Here is a 14625-nt window from a genome sequence, read left to right on the forward strand (position 1 = left end):
CCCAGAGCATATCTTGATTGTCCGGCAGGGGGCTCCGGCGAGGTGCCGTCGACCTCCTCGCTGGCTTGGATCTGGGGACGGTTGCGCTTGCGGAGGCACCTGCGGGTCACTCGGTCGGCCTCCTCGCTCACCTGGATTTGGGAACGGAGGCGCTTACAGCTGCTGGGGCTGGCATCTATTTGGGGACGGAGCCCCACGCTGCGTCGGCGGCTGGGCATTCCTGCGCCGCCCTCGCCGGGGTGGAGGCGGAGACCTAGATCGCTGGCTAGACGGGGAAGAAGGGACGCACTCGGGACAGTTGGGTACGGGTGTTTTTTTTTTCTTCCGTCTGCTGCTATGATCGATGCCCGGTTGGGTTTTTATTTTATTTTATTTTGCAAGTTAGAGCAAGGTTAATAGTAAAGCCGGCTGTCGGCTCTATAGTAGAGCCATGTCACCTGCATCCTGTATTTGAAAAGGTTCATACAGTAGAATGGCTGTAGTGTTGGCTATACATTTAATGCATGCATGCTATGCTAGGCGAAGGAAAGTAACACGATTGGCTGGGAGGAGCTGAACGCCGGCCGCAGCGCTCGCATGGGCTGCATGCAGGCTCCTTTTCCTCGTTGCTTGTGCTATCGCCCGGCGACTCGCGAAGCGCCCGCTTGGTCCTTTCTTCTCGCTTCTCTTTCTTCCAGCTATGACTTTGCTGATGTGGAAGATGATATAGCCTGCTGACTAGTCTCTATTGTACTTGCTCTTAGAGTGTTCAATCAAGTTAAGGCGTAGTTTTGTTATATCTTCATCAGGCTTGAAAGCGTACACGACCAGAGCATCCATCTTGGTATTTTGACACTGTCATGCTTCATTTGTACTGTGTTTTACATTGTGGAAATATGAAATGTTTGTGAATTACTCGTATAAAAGATGCTGGACTACCCGCCTCCAGGAGCTCAATGAGGGCGAAGAGAGTCTCGCAGCCGTCCGTTGCCGGGTGGCTTGCGGCGGAGCCTCTCGGGGTGGCTCCGGGCCGTACGATCTACCCGAACAGCTCGTACCCGGGCAATCCAGCTGGAGGGTGCAAGACGGGTGGACCGTCGGGCACGTCTGGTCCACTCGTCATTGGACGGTGCCCGCAGCTGAAAGGCGCCCGCTCAATGGTCTAGCAGAGTCTGTCTGGGAGGTCCATGACAAGTGGACCGCGTGCACGCCTAGGGCCACCGCCATTGGGCGGCGCCTGCAGTTAAAAGTCCCCAATCCGATGGTCTGCTTTGGCCCGCCTGGGAAGTCCATGACGGGTGGAACGCCGGGCATGTCCGGTCCACTCGTCATTGGATGGTGCCCGCAGCTGAAAGCCGCCCGCCCACTGGTCTGGCCGAGCCTGTCTGCGAGGTCCATGACAGGTGGACTGCGTGCAGGCCTGGGGCTACCGTCATTGGGTGGCACCTGCAGCTGAAAGCCGCCAGCCCGATGGTCTACCTGGGCCCGCCTGGGAAGTCCATGACAGGTGGACCGCCCAGCGCCCCCGGGCAATCATCGATCAATGGGTGGCATTAGGCGCACCACCAGTGATGCCCCGCGCACTGTTTGTCGCGCGATAGGGAGGTCAGGCCGACTTGGCGGAGTCTTTCTGGTCGGGCGGGCCGACGTCCGTTGCAGGGTGGCTACCGGCCGGAGCCTCTCGGCGCGGCTCCATGTTGTTCGATCTACCCGGTGCACCCAATGGATCCGGCTGGGAGGTCCGTGACATGTGGATCGCCTAGCGCCCGTCGCTCTTTCCCACCAGCCGCTATTTTCCTAGCCCGCTATTTAAAACATTGGATGTAATGGACGAGATGATGCACTTGGCTTGTAACATAAATAAATGAAGCAATGGTTGTATAGTGGTCTCGAGTATGAAACAATCTGTGGTGCTTACCGAGTACTTCCAGGCAGAAAGAAACATCTAATAACCACTACCTCTGTCCTTAATATTAGACGTTTTTGTAGTTCAATGTTTTTGTAGTTCAATTTGAACTACAAAAATGTCTCATGGTAAGGGACGGAGGGAGTAGCAGAGTAGCATCCTACTGCGATGTCCAAGATATTTTGCTTCAGCTGGGAATTCTTATACATGATATTTTGCTTCAGCTGCTGCTGCTGGGTTTTCTGAAATGCTCAATCTTTTGTGCTGGGAACAACAGTTTCCCTCATATGAACTCTTGCCATGGATTTCATAAAGACGAATAAAAGCTGGTGTATGCCACCTGCAAATTCCTAAAACTAAGTTTCTTATGAACACATATTTTACTAGATTTGTTTTTGCCGAAACATATTTGTTCAAATCTGGTAGAATCTTCAGGTACAGGTTTGGAAGATGGAGAACCTGAACAGCCGAACAAATGTTTATGCATTTGTTGCACTCCATCCTTTTTAGGTACGAGTAATTTTGAGTAGTAAGGGCATGTACAATGGAGGCAGTACCCTGCTACTGCCCCATCTACCAACAAGATAAAGAAAATCTGAAGCTACATGCATTACAAAAGTTACCCAACGCATGGGGTGGTCTCATGTATTTTACTGGGTCCCATGATGACTCTGCTATCATCAACTTTATTTGCATGTAGATTGATTTTTCCTCACAGCACATTCTCTCCCTTCCCTTTCTCTCATGGAGGACCACACTTTTTGGCTGAAGAAGCTAGCTCCTCTGCAAGCTACACCAAGCCTCTGCAAGCTATAGTCTTTTCTATCAATTTTCTCCACGGAAGCATTCATCCAACATGGAATCATGGGGCATGTGTCCAAGCTGGACCATTGGCCATGCCCTAAAACAGAATGAAGCCATTTGCTAATCTTCCTCTTAACTTTTATCAAGTCATCACCGATGACGACGACAAAGGCTACACCCCCATTCTTTATCGGCAGGTGGCAGTTGCATGTGCCAGTTGCTCTAGTGCCTGCTAGCGCATCAATTGTCGTGGAAAAATGAATTCCACCTATGACTGTGACATCCCGCCATGTGAGATTTGGCCCAATCCTTTCGCATTAGCAGCAGTAAACATACGTAGCATAGGGTAAATGCACATCGTCATCAGTAGGAAAGAGGAAGATATGGTCCATGCTTTCGGTGCTGCTCGTATCGAAATGCTGAAAGAAATGTCTTAGAATGTTGAAACTGAAAGCAACCCAATTATTTTCTGTTTATTATTGTGATGGGGAGAAAGCAACGCAAATGAGTGGTTGGTTGCAAATGGACAAAGACAGGGCCTATGACGTAATCCACGGCATGTAGATGTAGAACGTACTACAAACTTAGTTTTACCAAACTTAGTATTACCATATGTGGGTTTATATTTTCTAACATACTACAAACTTTTGAATTGGGTCTTGCTAATACTCTCTCCGTTCCAAAATAAATGACCCAACTTTATACTAACTTTAGTACAAAGTTGGGTCATCTATTTTGGAACGGAGGGAGTACGTACTTATGTCATTATATATCAAACATAAGCTTGTGTGCATGTGCGTTTGCTGACCGGCATAGATTGACCGCAAGTCAAGGTCTTCGATGTGGAAAGCACAGAACCACTTGGAAAAGCTTTCCACTAATGCCGTTAGGGATCTCTCCACTAATCGACAAAAATATTACACCGAAAGCACCACTTGGAAGCTGGAGCCTATAAAAAATGACCCTTCTCACCATATTAAGATGGGTGAATGGATCGATAAGATATCAGCCCAAAGCTAAAGCATGCACTGACATCTCTGTCCCAAACATACATGGCCTCACTTGGATTTCCATCCATATCCATACCCATTCTCTTCTTGATCACCCTGCTGTCCACTGTACACACATCTTCTTCTCCTGGTCCAAGCAAGAGCAATGGTAGCGACACTGATCTTGCCGTCATGCTGGCTTTCAAAGCACAGCTCTCCGACCCTCTCAGCATCCTTTCCAGCAACTGGACTACTGGTACGAATTTTTGCCACTGGTTTGGTGTCACATGCAGTCGGCGCCGGCAGCGCGTCACTGCTTTGAAACTGCCAGGCTCCCCCCTCCATGGATCAATCACTCCTCACCTTGGTAACCTCTCTTTCCTCTCCTATCTCAATCTCAACAGTACAAATCTCACGGGATCCATCCCCGATGATTTAGGACGGCTTCATCGTCTTAAATACCTATATCTCGGATTCAATGGCCTATCAGGTAGCATCCCAACCACCATAGGAAACCTCACAAGGCTTCGTGTTCTTTCCCTATATTATAGCCATCTATCTGGTTCAATCCCGGTAGAACTTCAGAACCTGCAGAGTCTTGGCTACTTCAGTGTCTTCAGGAATTACCTGAGCGGCTCAATACCCACCTATCTATTTAATAATACCCCTCTGATAACTCACCTAGACATCGGTAACAACAGCCTGTCCGGACAAATACCATCTTGTATTGGCTCCTTACCAATGCTTGAGTTCCTTGACCTTCAAGTGAATCATTTCAGCGGCCTAGTACCTCCATCCATATTCAACCATTCTAGATTAACTCAAATCTGGCTTGGACTGAACCACAATTTAACTGGTCCAATCCCTAACAACGAAAGTTTTAGTCTACCAGCGTTGCAAGAGATTGGCCTGGATAGCAATAGATTCACCGGTGAGATTCCATCGGGGCTCTCCTCTTGTAACTACCTCCAAGGTATCTCCTTCAACCGGAATTCCTTCGAAGGTGTTGTGCCAACATGGCTGGGCAAGCTTTCTCATCTCAGTTTCCTTTCCTTGGGTAGGAATCACTTTGTTGGTCCAATTCCTGTTGCACTTAGCAACCTCACTCAGCTAGGTACACTAGCCATACCGGCCTGTAACCTGTCAGGAGCCATTCCAGAAGAGTTTGGACAATTGGACCAACTCACTGTGTTGGATGTCTCAGACAATCAACTAGTCGGACCCATTCCTGCATCTCTAGGTAACCTGTCTGAATTAGCATACTTGCTTTTAAACAAAAACATGTTCCTTGGATTGGTACCAGGAACAATTGGTAGTGCCAACTCTATGGTTCGTATTGATATTTCAGAGAACTGCCTAGAGGGGAATCTTAGCTTCTTATCCAGTTTTTCTAATTTTAGAAAGCTCCAGTTTATTCACATCTCTTCAAATAATTTCACCAGTGGCATCCCTAACTATGTGGGGAACCTGTCGAGCCAGCTGCTGATTTTCAGTGCATCTAAGAACAATTTTGTTGGTGAACTTCCGCCTATGATTTCAAACCTAACACGCCTTGAATGGCTAGATTTTTCAAAGAATCAGTTGGATAGTAAGATTCCAGAATCCATCATGATGATGGAGAATCTTCAGTGGCTTGACCTGGATGGAAATCACTTTTTTGGGTCCATCCCATCTCAAATTGCAATGCTCAAGAATATAGGACATTTGTTCCTCTATAACAATAAATTGTCTGGTCCAATACCAGAGGGGATTGGTAACCTGACCAAGTAGAATACCTAATACTGTCCGACAACCAGTTATCATCAATTATCCCATCAAGTTTATTTCATCCTGACAGTGTCCTCCAGCTAGATGTGTCTCAAAACTTCTTGACTGGCACATTACCCGTTGACATGGGCTATTTGAAGCAAATTTACAGCATGGACCTCTCTTCCAACCTCTTGGTTGGTAGAATCCCATATTCGATTGGACAGCTCCAAATGATAGCCTACTTGAACTTGTCACACAATTCATTTCATGATTCACTTCCAGAATCTTTCGGCAAGCTAACCAGCTTGGAAAGTTTGGACCTATCACATAACAATCTCTCTGGATCAATACCAAAGTACCTAGTCAATTTCACCATATTGGCTAGCTTGGACCTGTCTTTCAACAAGCTACATGGTCAAGTACCAGAAGGTGGTGTCTTTTCAAATATTAGTCAACAATCCTTGATGGGAAATTCTGGGCTTTGTGGCGCTTCACGTTTAGGACTTCCAATGTGCCCAAGTAACTCTCAAAGAACTATTAATGGCCACATGCTGAAAATTTTGCTCCCTGCTATCATCGTATCAATTGGACTTGTAGCTTTCAGCATATATGTAACAGTCAGAAAGAATATAAAGAAGCAGCAAGGGATGTCAACTTCTCCCGGTATGGTTGACATGCCCACCCATCACCTGGTCTCGTACCATGAGCTTGTTCAGGCAACTGATAATTTTAGTGAGAGCAACCTGCTAGGGTCTGGAAGTTTTGGAAAAGTTTTCAAGGGCCAGCTAAGCAATGGTTTGATTGTTGCAATCAAAGTTCTAGACATGCAGCTAGAACAAGCGATGAGAAGCTTTGATACAGAGTGTGGCGTACTACGGATGGCACGGCACCGCAATCTAATGAGGATACTCAATACCTGCTCCAACTTGGAATTTAGGGCATTGGTGCTTCAATACATGCCCAACGGCAGCTTAGAGATGCTCCTGCACAACTCTCAAGGTACAACACCATTGGGATTCAGTGAGAGACTAGGCATCATGCTTGATGTGTCGTTGGGAATGGAGTATCTGCACCACGAACACTACGAGGTGGTCTTGCACTGTGACTTGAAGCCTAGCAATGTGTTGTTCGATGAGGACATGACAGCACATGTGGCAGACTTTGGCATTGCAAGACTGTTACTAGGTGATGACAGCTCTACAATCACTGCGAGCATGCCTGGAACACTTGGCTACATGGCACCAGGTACTGTTACTATCTAGCAATTTTCTTGCTCAATCTACTTCCTATTGAACCACTGAGTAATTAAGTTAATCGGGCATGCCTTAATTTCAGAGTATGGGGCTCAGGGAAAAGCTTCACGAAAAAGTGATGTATTCAGCTTTGGAATCATGCTCTTTGAAGTCTTCACTAGAAAGAGACCCACCGATGCGTTTTTTGTCGGAGATATAAGCCTGAGGCAGTGGGTTGTTGAGGTGTTTCCTGCAGAACTTTTCCGTGTTGTGGATGATCAACTACTACAAGGGTCTTTTAGCTGCAGCACAGAAGGCTTTCTTGTGCCGATATTTGAGTTGGGTTTGGCCTGCACTAGCGACTCTCCTGACCAAAGGATGACAATGAGCGATGTGGTTGTGAAGCTGAAGAAGATCCAAGTGGCCTACAATAAATCAATAGCGGCCGCACGGAATGAAGCCAGTCATTGACCAACATTGCTTAGTTCGTCCTGTTATATATCAGAATAAAGGGCGAAATCAATGCAACCGAATTCAAGATGTCAAAAAGCTATGATGCAGCTGTTAAGATATGTCACATGAATAGACTAGAACCTTCTAGATCCTATCACCGTACATGGTTTGGTTGAGATAAACCTTAACCGTCTTCCATGTAATCCCTAGTATTCCCTATGTATCAAGTCCAATAACCTCTGGATGCAATTTCCTGCTTGTATGCTATTACGGGATAAGCACCGCAATATAAATACATTGTATGCGGCGTCCTGTGGGGCGTGAGACGCTTCCTGAAATCCTACATGGTAATAAAGCACAGGTTCTTCCTCTTCCATCTAGCGATCACTACCCCGATCTGCACCCACGGCCACCACATCAACTGCCGCCGGGGCTGCCCTCGGAGAAACTGACCAGAGGAAAATCACCTCATGTGGAAGGACTAGATCATGCCACTAACCGGCACTGACGCCGCGTCGTCAAAGACGGTGTCACAAACAAAAGAAGACGACGGGCCAGGTACCCAACCTCCTCTACGCTGCTCAGCTAACGCATGACCAGCAGGTGCTTTGCTAGCTGCTGACCCCCCTCTCCAAAGAGGTGATCATGCAAGCCATGCGCAAGGAGAGCGCCCCGGCGACCTGGACTGTGATCAAAACCATGTTTGCATCCTAAGCACGCTCTTCGATTACAAACTTGAGTCACCATCGCCAATACAAAAAAGGGTAGCATGTCCTTTAATAAGATTAGAACCCATGTGCGCTATTAAAAACAGTGAATATATGTCGCTTTTCCTAACCTCTTCACCAAGCGGTGTTTTTCTAATGGATGGAAAATGAGCTCACCAAATGGAGGGGTGGCCGAATAAGCTACAAACTCATTGTATGAGTGAGCTCATTTTTCCTGTGAAAACTAGCAATTTCACAGGCAAAAGTACGATGGGTCAAGTACCACGTCAGAAATACCAACTTTTTTTTGCGAGGAAGAAATACCAACTTTTAACACATAAAACCGTCCAGTTCCAGTCACTTTCAATCAAGCAGCAAATATCTGAGTAAATGATGGCGTGTATGAACCACTACACACAGCAGCAACCTCAGTTTCAGCTACATCAAGTTGGGTCGTGGAAAAGAAACGTAACAAAACAAACCGTCATAGAAACAATGAGCCAGGAGCGTTTACACATAGGAAACTAAAAACACCACCACAGTTTTAAAAATTGGGGTTCAGGAGTGAGAACTTACATAATTCATTTTAGACATGAGCGAGGTGATAGAGATGCTGGAAGATGAGCCGATGGCCTGCAAATGTCGTCTAAGACATTCTTCTGCGAGCAGGGGCATACCCATGTAGATGATTCCTACTATTTGTGATCTGTCGTCCCAGCTGATAGTAATTCAGAGGAAGGCAAATTATTGATCTGTGATGTTGTAACATGGAAATCGAACTTAAAAGAACCATCACAGAAACGACAAGCCAGGAACACTTACAAAATCCTAGACAGCAGCAACAACCTCAGTTTCAGGGTTCTAGTTCCTACAGAATCATTCATTTAAACCAGCTCAGAAACTCTCACCGTTACACAAAAGCACCAAGTACATGTGATACTTTGGGGCTGAAACTCTCCTGGGTCAAGAGAAGCGCGACCACTCCCTGGATTAGCTATTCAAAAGCATCTTGCTACATAGAACCTTGCTAGACTAAGGCACGATAAGTTTTTTTAGATAACATTATAACACTGCCACCACCACATTGATGCGATGTGACAAACTCGGTGACAACTAACAATTGCAGCGACCCTTTGTTCACCTGGAGAAAATAAATTTGTTAATCTGTTAGTAACCCGATACAGATGAATATACAATCTAATAGTAGTACCTATATAACCGTGTATGAATAACATGTGTGTACAAATTCAAGATCAGCTCAGCAACATAAAGAAGACCTATATCATATCCGCTCAAGAAAAAGAAGAGATGTATCACATTACTGGCTATATCGCCTAGGAACACCAATGACAACAAAATAAACCCTTCAGCCTTTTCACATGAATTTGTTGGGTGACAGAGTTGAATAATGTGACTGGTGTTTGTAATAACAAGCTGGGCTACTAATATATTGCTTTCAACTTATTAGATTCTGGAACAGCTACCAAGAGAAAACTCTGAGCATACAACATTTGAATCATCTGGATATCATTTATGGTTGAAAAGGAGTCACTTTTTACTTGGCAACACCACCATTTTTATTGTTTGTCTATGTTATTAGCAAGCGTGAACCACTATATAGCTGAATGGACAGTAGTTTGAGGGTGCATGCACCCACAGTGGCCGAAAAATATTTCTTCCAAAGAGAAAACAAACAATTCAAATCCCACAAAAGCATATTTAGAAGATCTTCTTACCTGGTGAACCGTTTCAGCACATTAGCACATCAAGGCAGATAGTCATCCTATGTATCGCCTGCCTCACAACATTTCAGCTCTATCATAACCACGAGCAATGGTTGTGCCTAGAAGCATAAGCATGAAAAGACAACAGTGAGTCTGTACATATATGAATCGAAAAATATAAGAAAAACAACTCACTTTTTTTATCTTTAAATAGCTGACTTCTCGTAACTATATATGTTGCTTGTTGCAGCAAATATTCTTGAAAGCAGTGTAATGTATACATAGCAACCTATAGCAACCTCAAATGAAGAATTTAGCTCTCTCCAAAAAATAAGAATTTAGTTTATAAGAAAGCGAGGCAGAGTCTAGAATTTATGTCATGTAAACGTATCCCTCCTCATGTGAATTTGACATTTGAATTTACATTATGACTAATTTCATTTGATATTTGACTTGCTACCTCACAAGGATGAAGGCAACTACTCCCTCCGTCCCATAATATAAGACATTTTTCAAGCTAAGATAACTTGCAAAAATGTCTTATATTGTGAGACGGGTTTGAGTATATTGGACGATAACATAAAGTAAGGGTGTATTAAATGAAACCATAAGGATATAAGTCCGTTAATCTAGCAAAGTTATTTGAGCATCCATGTACGGAACATAACAAGATTAGGTTACTCCTACTGTATGAGGAATAAGAACGAACAATCACCTGGCATATAGAAACTCTCGAAAGAATGATAGTATTCTTTTGTGGGGGGGTCACAAACTTTTCTAGATTGCATCAACTTCAATTGAACCATATAGACACCGTCGTCCATATATAAAAGTATTCCATCAGTATCCTCAGCATATCCCAGTATAAATAACTTTGCCTTCCTTCCTTCAATCTGAGCAGGTAACCCATGAATGTTATGCATTTCAATGGTCTGCCACAACAACCATTTGTTAACACTCTGAGAATTGACCTCCTTTTGCCACATTTGAATCGTATGGCCATTGTGAGACAATATGGCGAGACCAACAGCACCATCCACTGCCTGAATGATCTGATGGCTGCCATTGCGGTAGCAGACATCATTTGTAATGGGAGGCGCTCTCATCACAGCTAGGTTGTGCCCATCCAAATCAAACTTAAGTATGTAATCTCCACCTCTGCACAGCCAGTAAAGTGCATTACCAATAAGTGAACCATAACTCTCAGTATGATAAAACTTAGGTGGAGTCGGTGTTGAGATGAGGTCGCTCCATACACCGGTCTCTGAGGAGCAAACATGTGCAAAGGCGGGCTGTGGACCTTGAATGGGCTCGAGTGGCAGCTTCCGTGCACGTGGTCATGGTCAGCAGCAGCGCAGAGCACCGTCCCGGTGATGAAGCTGTCCGTTTTCAACTTGGGCGGAAAGGGCACATAGAGCACCGTCCCGGTGATGGGTGCAATGACAATAAGCACATTGCGCAGAAAGTTTGCGCAGAAAGTTTATGACGAGGACGCGGCCGTGGCGGCACCCGAGCAGTCGGGCCGCCGACCCGGTGACACCGCAAATGCTGTGGAGTTGCAGCTGGAAGCGCCGACCAGGGATATGATTGGGAGGGTCCAGGACGGGTTTGAACACGATACCATCCACGCCTTCCACGAAGAAACCGAGGATTGGCAGCTTCCAGTGGTGCTGGCAGAAGCGGAGCCGGAAACTGGGGTCCGTGACGGCGCATCGCCACCGCTTGCAGACGGCGGAGGCGCGTGGAAGGGAGGAGGGCTCCGGCGGGAGACGGAGGAGGATCTCCCACAGGAGGTCGTCGTCTTCAAGCGGACTGCCGCGGCGGTGACTGCGGCGGGTCAGTCCGAATGTCTCCTCACCCGCGTGGACCTGGGGACGGAGGAGCGCGCTGCGGCGTGGAGCCACTCCGGCTACCTCCTCGCTCGCGTGGGCCTGGGGATGGAGGCGCGGGCTGCGGCGGCGGGCCACTCCGTCGCCGTCTTCACTGGCGTGGATGTGGGGATGGGGATGGAGGCGCGTGCTGCCGCGGAGGGCCACTCCTTGGCCCGCCTCAATCGCGTGGGTACGTGGATTTAGGCGCGTGCGCGTGCTACGGCGGCAGGCATCCTCGGCCGCGCTCATCTCGCCGGCGGCGGCGGCGGCAAGACCTAGCCTTTTTGTAGTGAGGCAGAGGAAGACGCCGCAGACGCAGAGTGGTCGGCTTCAGGATTCCATCGTGCCTAGTTGTAGCGTTGGTTGGGCCCCTAATCGACCGACCGGCCAGAATAGTAAAGTGGTATTGGGCCCCCATTCTATTCTTGTTGCCACCACGCCAAAGAATGCACTCAAAAAAATAAAAAATAAAAATTGATGATGATTCCCATGGCCACATCCACATCCAATTTCAATTTCGATTTCAATTTCTGAGGAGTCAACACATACATGTGTATCATTTTTATCTATGCATACATATATGTATATGTTATCAGGCAATGCACTTCATGATTAATGTGTAATTATTTTCATATCCCACATGATTTTCACCATCTGACGGAGAAATGGTTTTCAAGCTTATGCATAAACCGCAATTTGGTAGGTACGGTGTGGGTGACTCTCTGTGTGTATGTGCACGCGCTTGGTTTTAGGCAACATGTATAGTTACGCTATATGCTAGGAATGAATGTTGGGCAGCAGCAAATGCAGCTGCCAAAGGAACCGAACTTACTACAAAGATCTGGTGGTGCATACCCAACTGACAAAACATGCCACTGTCTAAACATTATGAGCTCGATGTGTGCACCACTCGATGCAGAATCCGGGGTTATTCTCCTTTTTTTTTTAAAAAAAAGAAGTATAGCAGATAAGCACTTTGTTTCTAGGTGAGTTTTCCTAACACCAAAGCTTCTTTTCTGCTACAACCATAGGAGTATTTCCAGTAAATATATATGGATATGGTTCCTGTCAGATTGTTTCCAGTCAGTGCATACGGATGATAAGGTTCGATCTTAATCCAACAATGTGAATCAAACTCACGTGTTACCAATACTACGTTATCAGTGTACCTCCATATGATAAAATAAAGTGAAATGACTTTTTATGAAGGACATGTGTTTTTAGAATAATGGTTGGATTCTCTTTATATCTGGCAAGATATGATGTTATATCTGTCCGACTGGAGAGATGTGACACTGTTCAAACGTTATGTGTTTTAGTTTTTTTCCAGACAATGGTAGATAGGTTTTGAAATTACAAGCTACCAGATGTTTTTCGGTGTCCTGTAATTGCTGCCTTTAACAGAGGCAGTTTGCTTCTCAATGAGGTTTCCTAACACCAACCAAAGTTTCTTGCCCAAGTTAGAACTTGCCGTGGTAATTTTCCGACAATAGTATTCGTAGGGTGACGCATGTACTAGGAATCTAGATGGGCATGCACACGAGAAAAGTTTTACCCAGGTTCTAGGCCCTCGGTGTGAGGATTGCCATTGTGTGTGGATTGATCTTAGCCTTGTAGGACAGTTAGGATATGTGTTGCGCAGAAGGGGCATATAGAGTAGGGAGAGGGGGTGGGGGTATCCCCGTCTCGCCTCATATAGGTGCATAGAGGTTAGGGTTACATGAAATACATTACAATCTAGCTATTCTAAGGGTGACGATGCACCTCCTAAGCCAGTGGACACCGAATATGGGCTTGGGCCACCCCTTAGCTGATGGGCCTAGTTTATCCTATGTGGTTAGCCTTGTGGCATGGCATCATCAGTAGCCTCGAGTCCTTGAGGGGACATCCTGTACCGCACGATCTACGCGTTGGAAAAGAGGGCAGCGCGCACCACCTCACTACACATGCACGACCTTGGGTCTGCCCAGCTGCGGTGCGGGGCTCCTTTTTTTTGTATCTTCTTGTTTTTTGCTTTTTAAATAAGTTTGGGATTTCAAAAAAATAGAATTAAAACAAAGGGTTCACTAATGCTAAATATGTTCACGCATTTTAAAAAATGTTCACAATTCCTGTTAAATATATTTTTTTGGTTTTCACGAACAAATTTTTAATTTTGATGAACATTTTTGTATTTAATGAACAAAATTTAAATTCTATGAGAATTTTTCGAATTTGATGAACAAAATTTGAGTTCAAAATATTTTTTGAATTCTATAACATTTTAATATTATGAACAGTTTTAAAAAAATGATGAACATTTTTAAATATGATGAACATTTATTGAATTGGATGAACAAATTTTGAGTTGCCAAAAACGTCCACTGACTTGAAAAAATGTTCATTGATTTGAAAAATGTTCCCAGCTTTCAAAAAAATTCCTTTAATTTGGACACAGAAAAGAAAAAAGAAAAATAAAAAGGGAAAACCGAAATTAAAAGAGAAAGGATAAAAATCGAAAGAATAAACAAGAAAAAAGAAAAATCGATTTGGGGATGTTCTAGAACCTTCCCTAACCGGAAATGAGCACTTGGGTTGGGCCAAGGGACCTAGTGTTGGGAAACATTGGATGGAAAACAAAAAAAAATTCTACGCACACGCAAAATCTATCCATGGAGATGCATAGCAATGAGGGGGAGAGTGTGTCTACGTACCCTCGTAGACCGTAAGCGGAAGTGTTTAGTAACACGGTTGATGTAGTCGAACTTCTTCGCGATCCAACCGATCAAGTACCAAATGTACATCACCTCCGCGTTCATCACACGTTCAGCTCGGTGGCGTCCTCGCCTTCTTGATCCAGCAAGACGAGCCAAGTAGTGGATGAGTCCCGTCAGCACGACGACATGGTGACGGTGATGGTGATGCTATCTCCACAGGGCTTCGCCTAAGCACTACGAAAATATGACCGAGGGACAAAACTATGAAGGCCCCCCTCCTACATATATATAGGTGGGGGAGAGGGGAGCAGCCAGCAGGCGCCCCAGGTAAGGCTGAATCCTACTTGGGCTCCTGCCTTGGCATTAACACTGAGGTATTCAAAAGCATCTTGCTACATTAGAACATAGATAAACCAAGGCATATGCATTCAGTAAGTTTCTTCAAATAACAGTTTTTTCAACGCTGCCGACCACATGATGCGCGACAAAATCAGGGACAACAAAAAACTGCAGCA

The 14625-nt window shown here is 45.4% G+C and overlaps 1 pseudogene; it reads left to right on the top strand.

The window, feature by feature from the left end:
- The first annotated feature begins 3738 nt into the window (after positions 1-3738).
- Positions 3739-7433, top strand: LOC123064401 (probable LRR receptor-like serine/threonine-protein kinase At3g47570; annotated as a pseudogene).
- The last annotated feature ends 7192 nt before the right edge of the window (positions 7434-14625 follow it).

Source organism: Triticum aestivum, chromosome 3B (genome assembly GCF_018294505.1).
Source record: "Triticum aestivum cultivar Chinese Spring chromosome 3B, IWGSC CS RefSeq v2.1, whole genome shotgun sequence".
NCBI classification, from domain to species: domain Eukaryota; kingdom Viridiplantae; phylum Streptophyta; class Magnoliopsida; order Poales; family Poaceae; genus Triticum; species Triticum aestivum.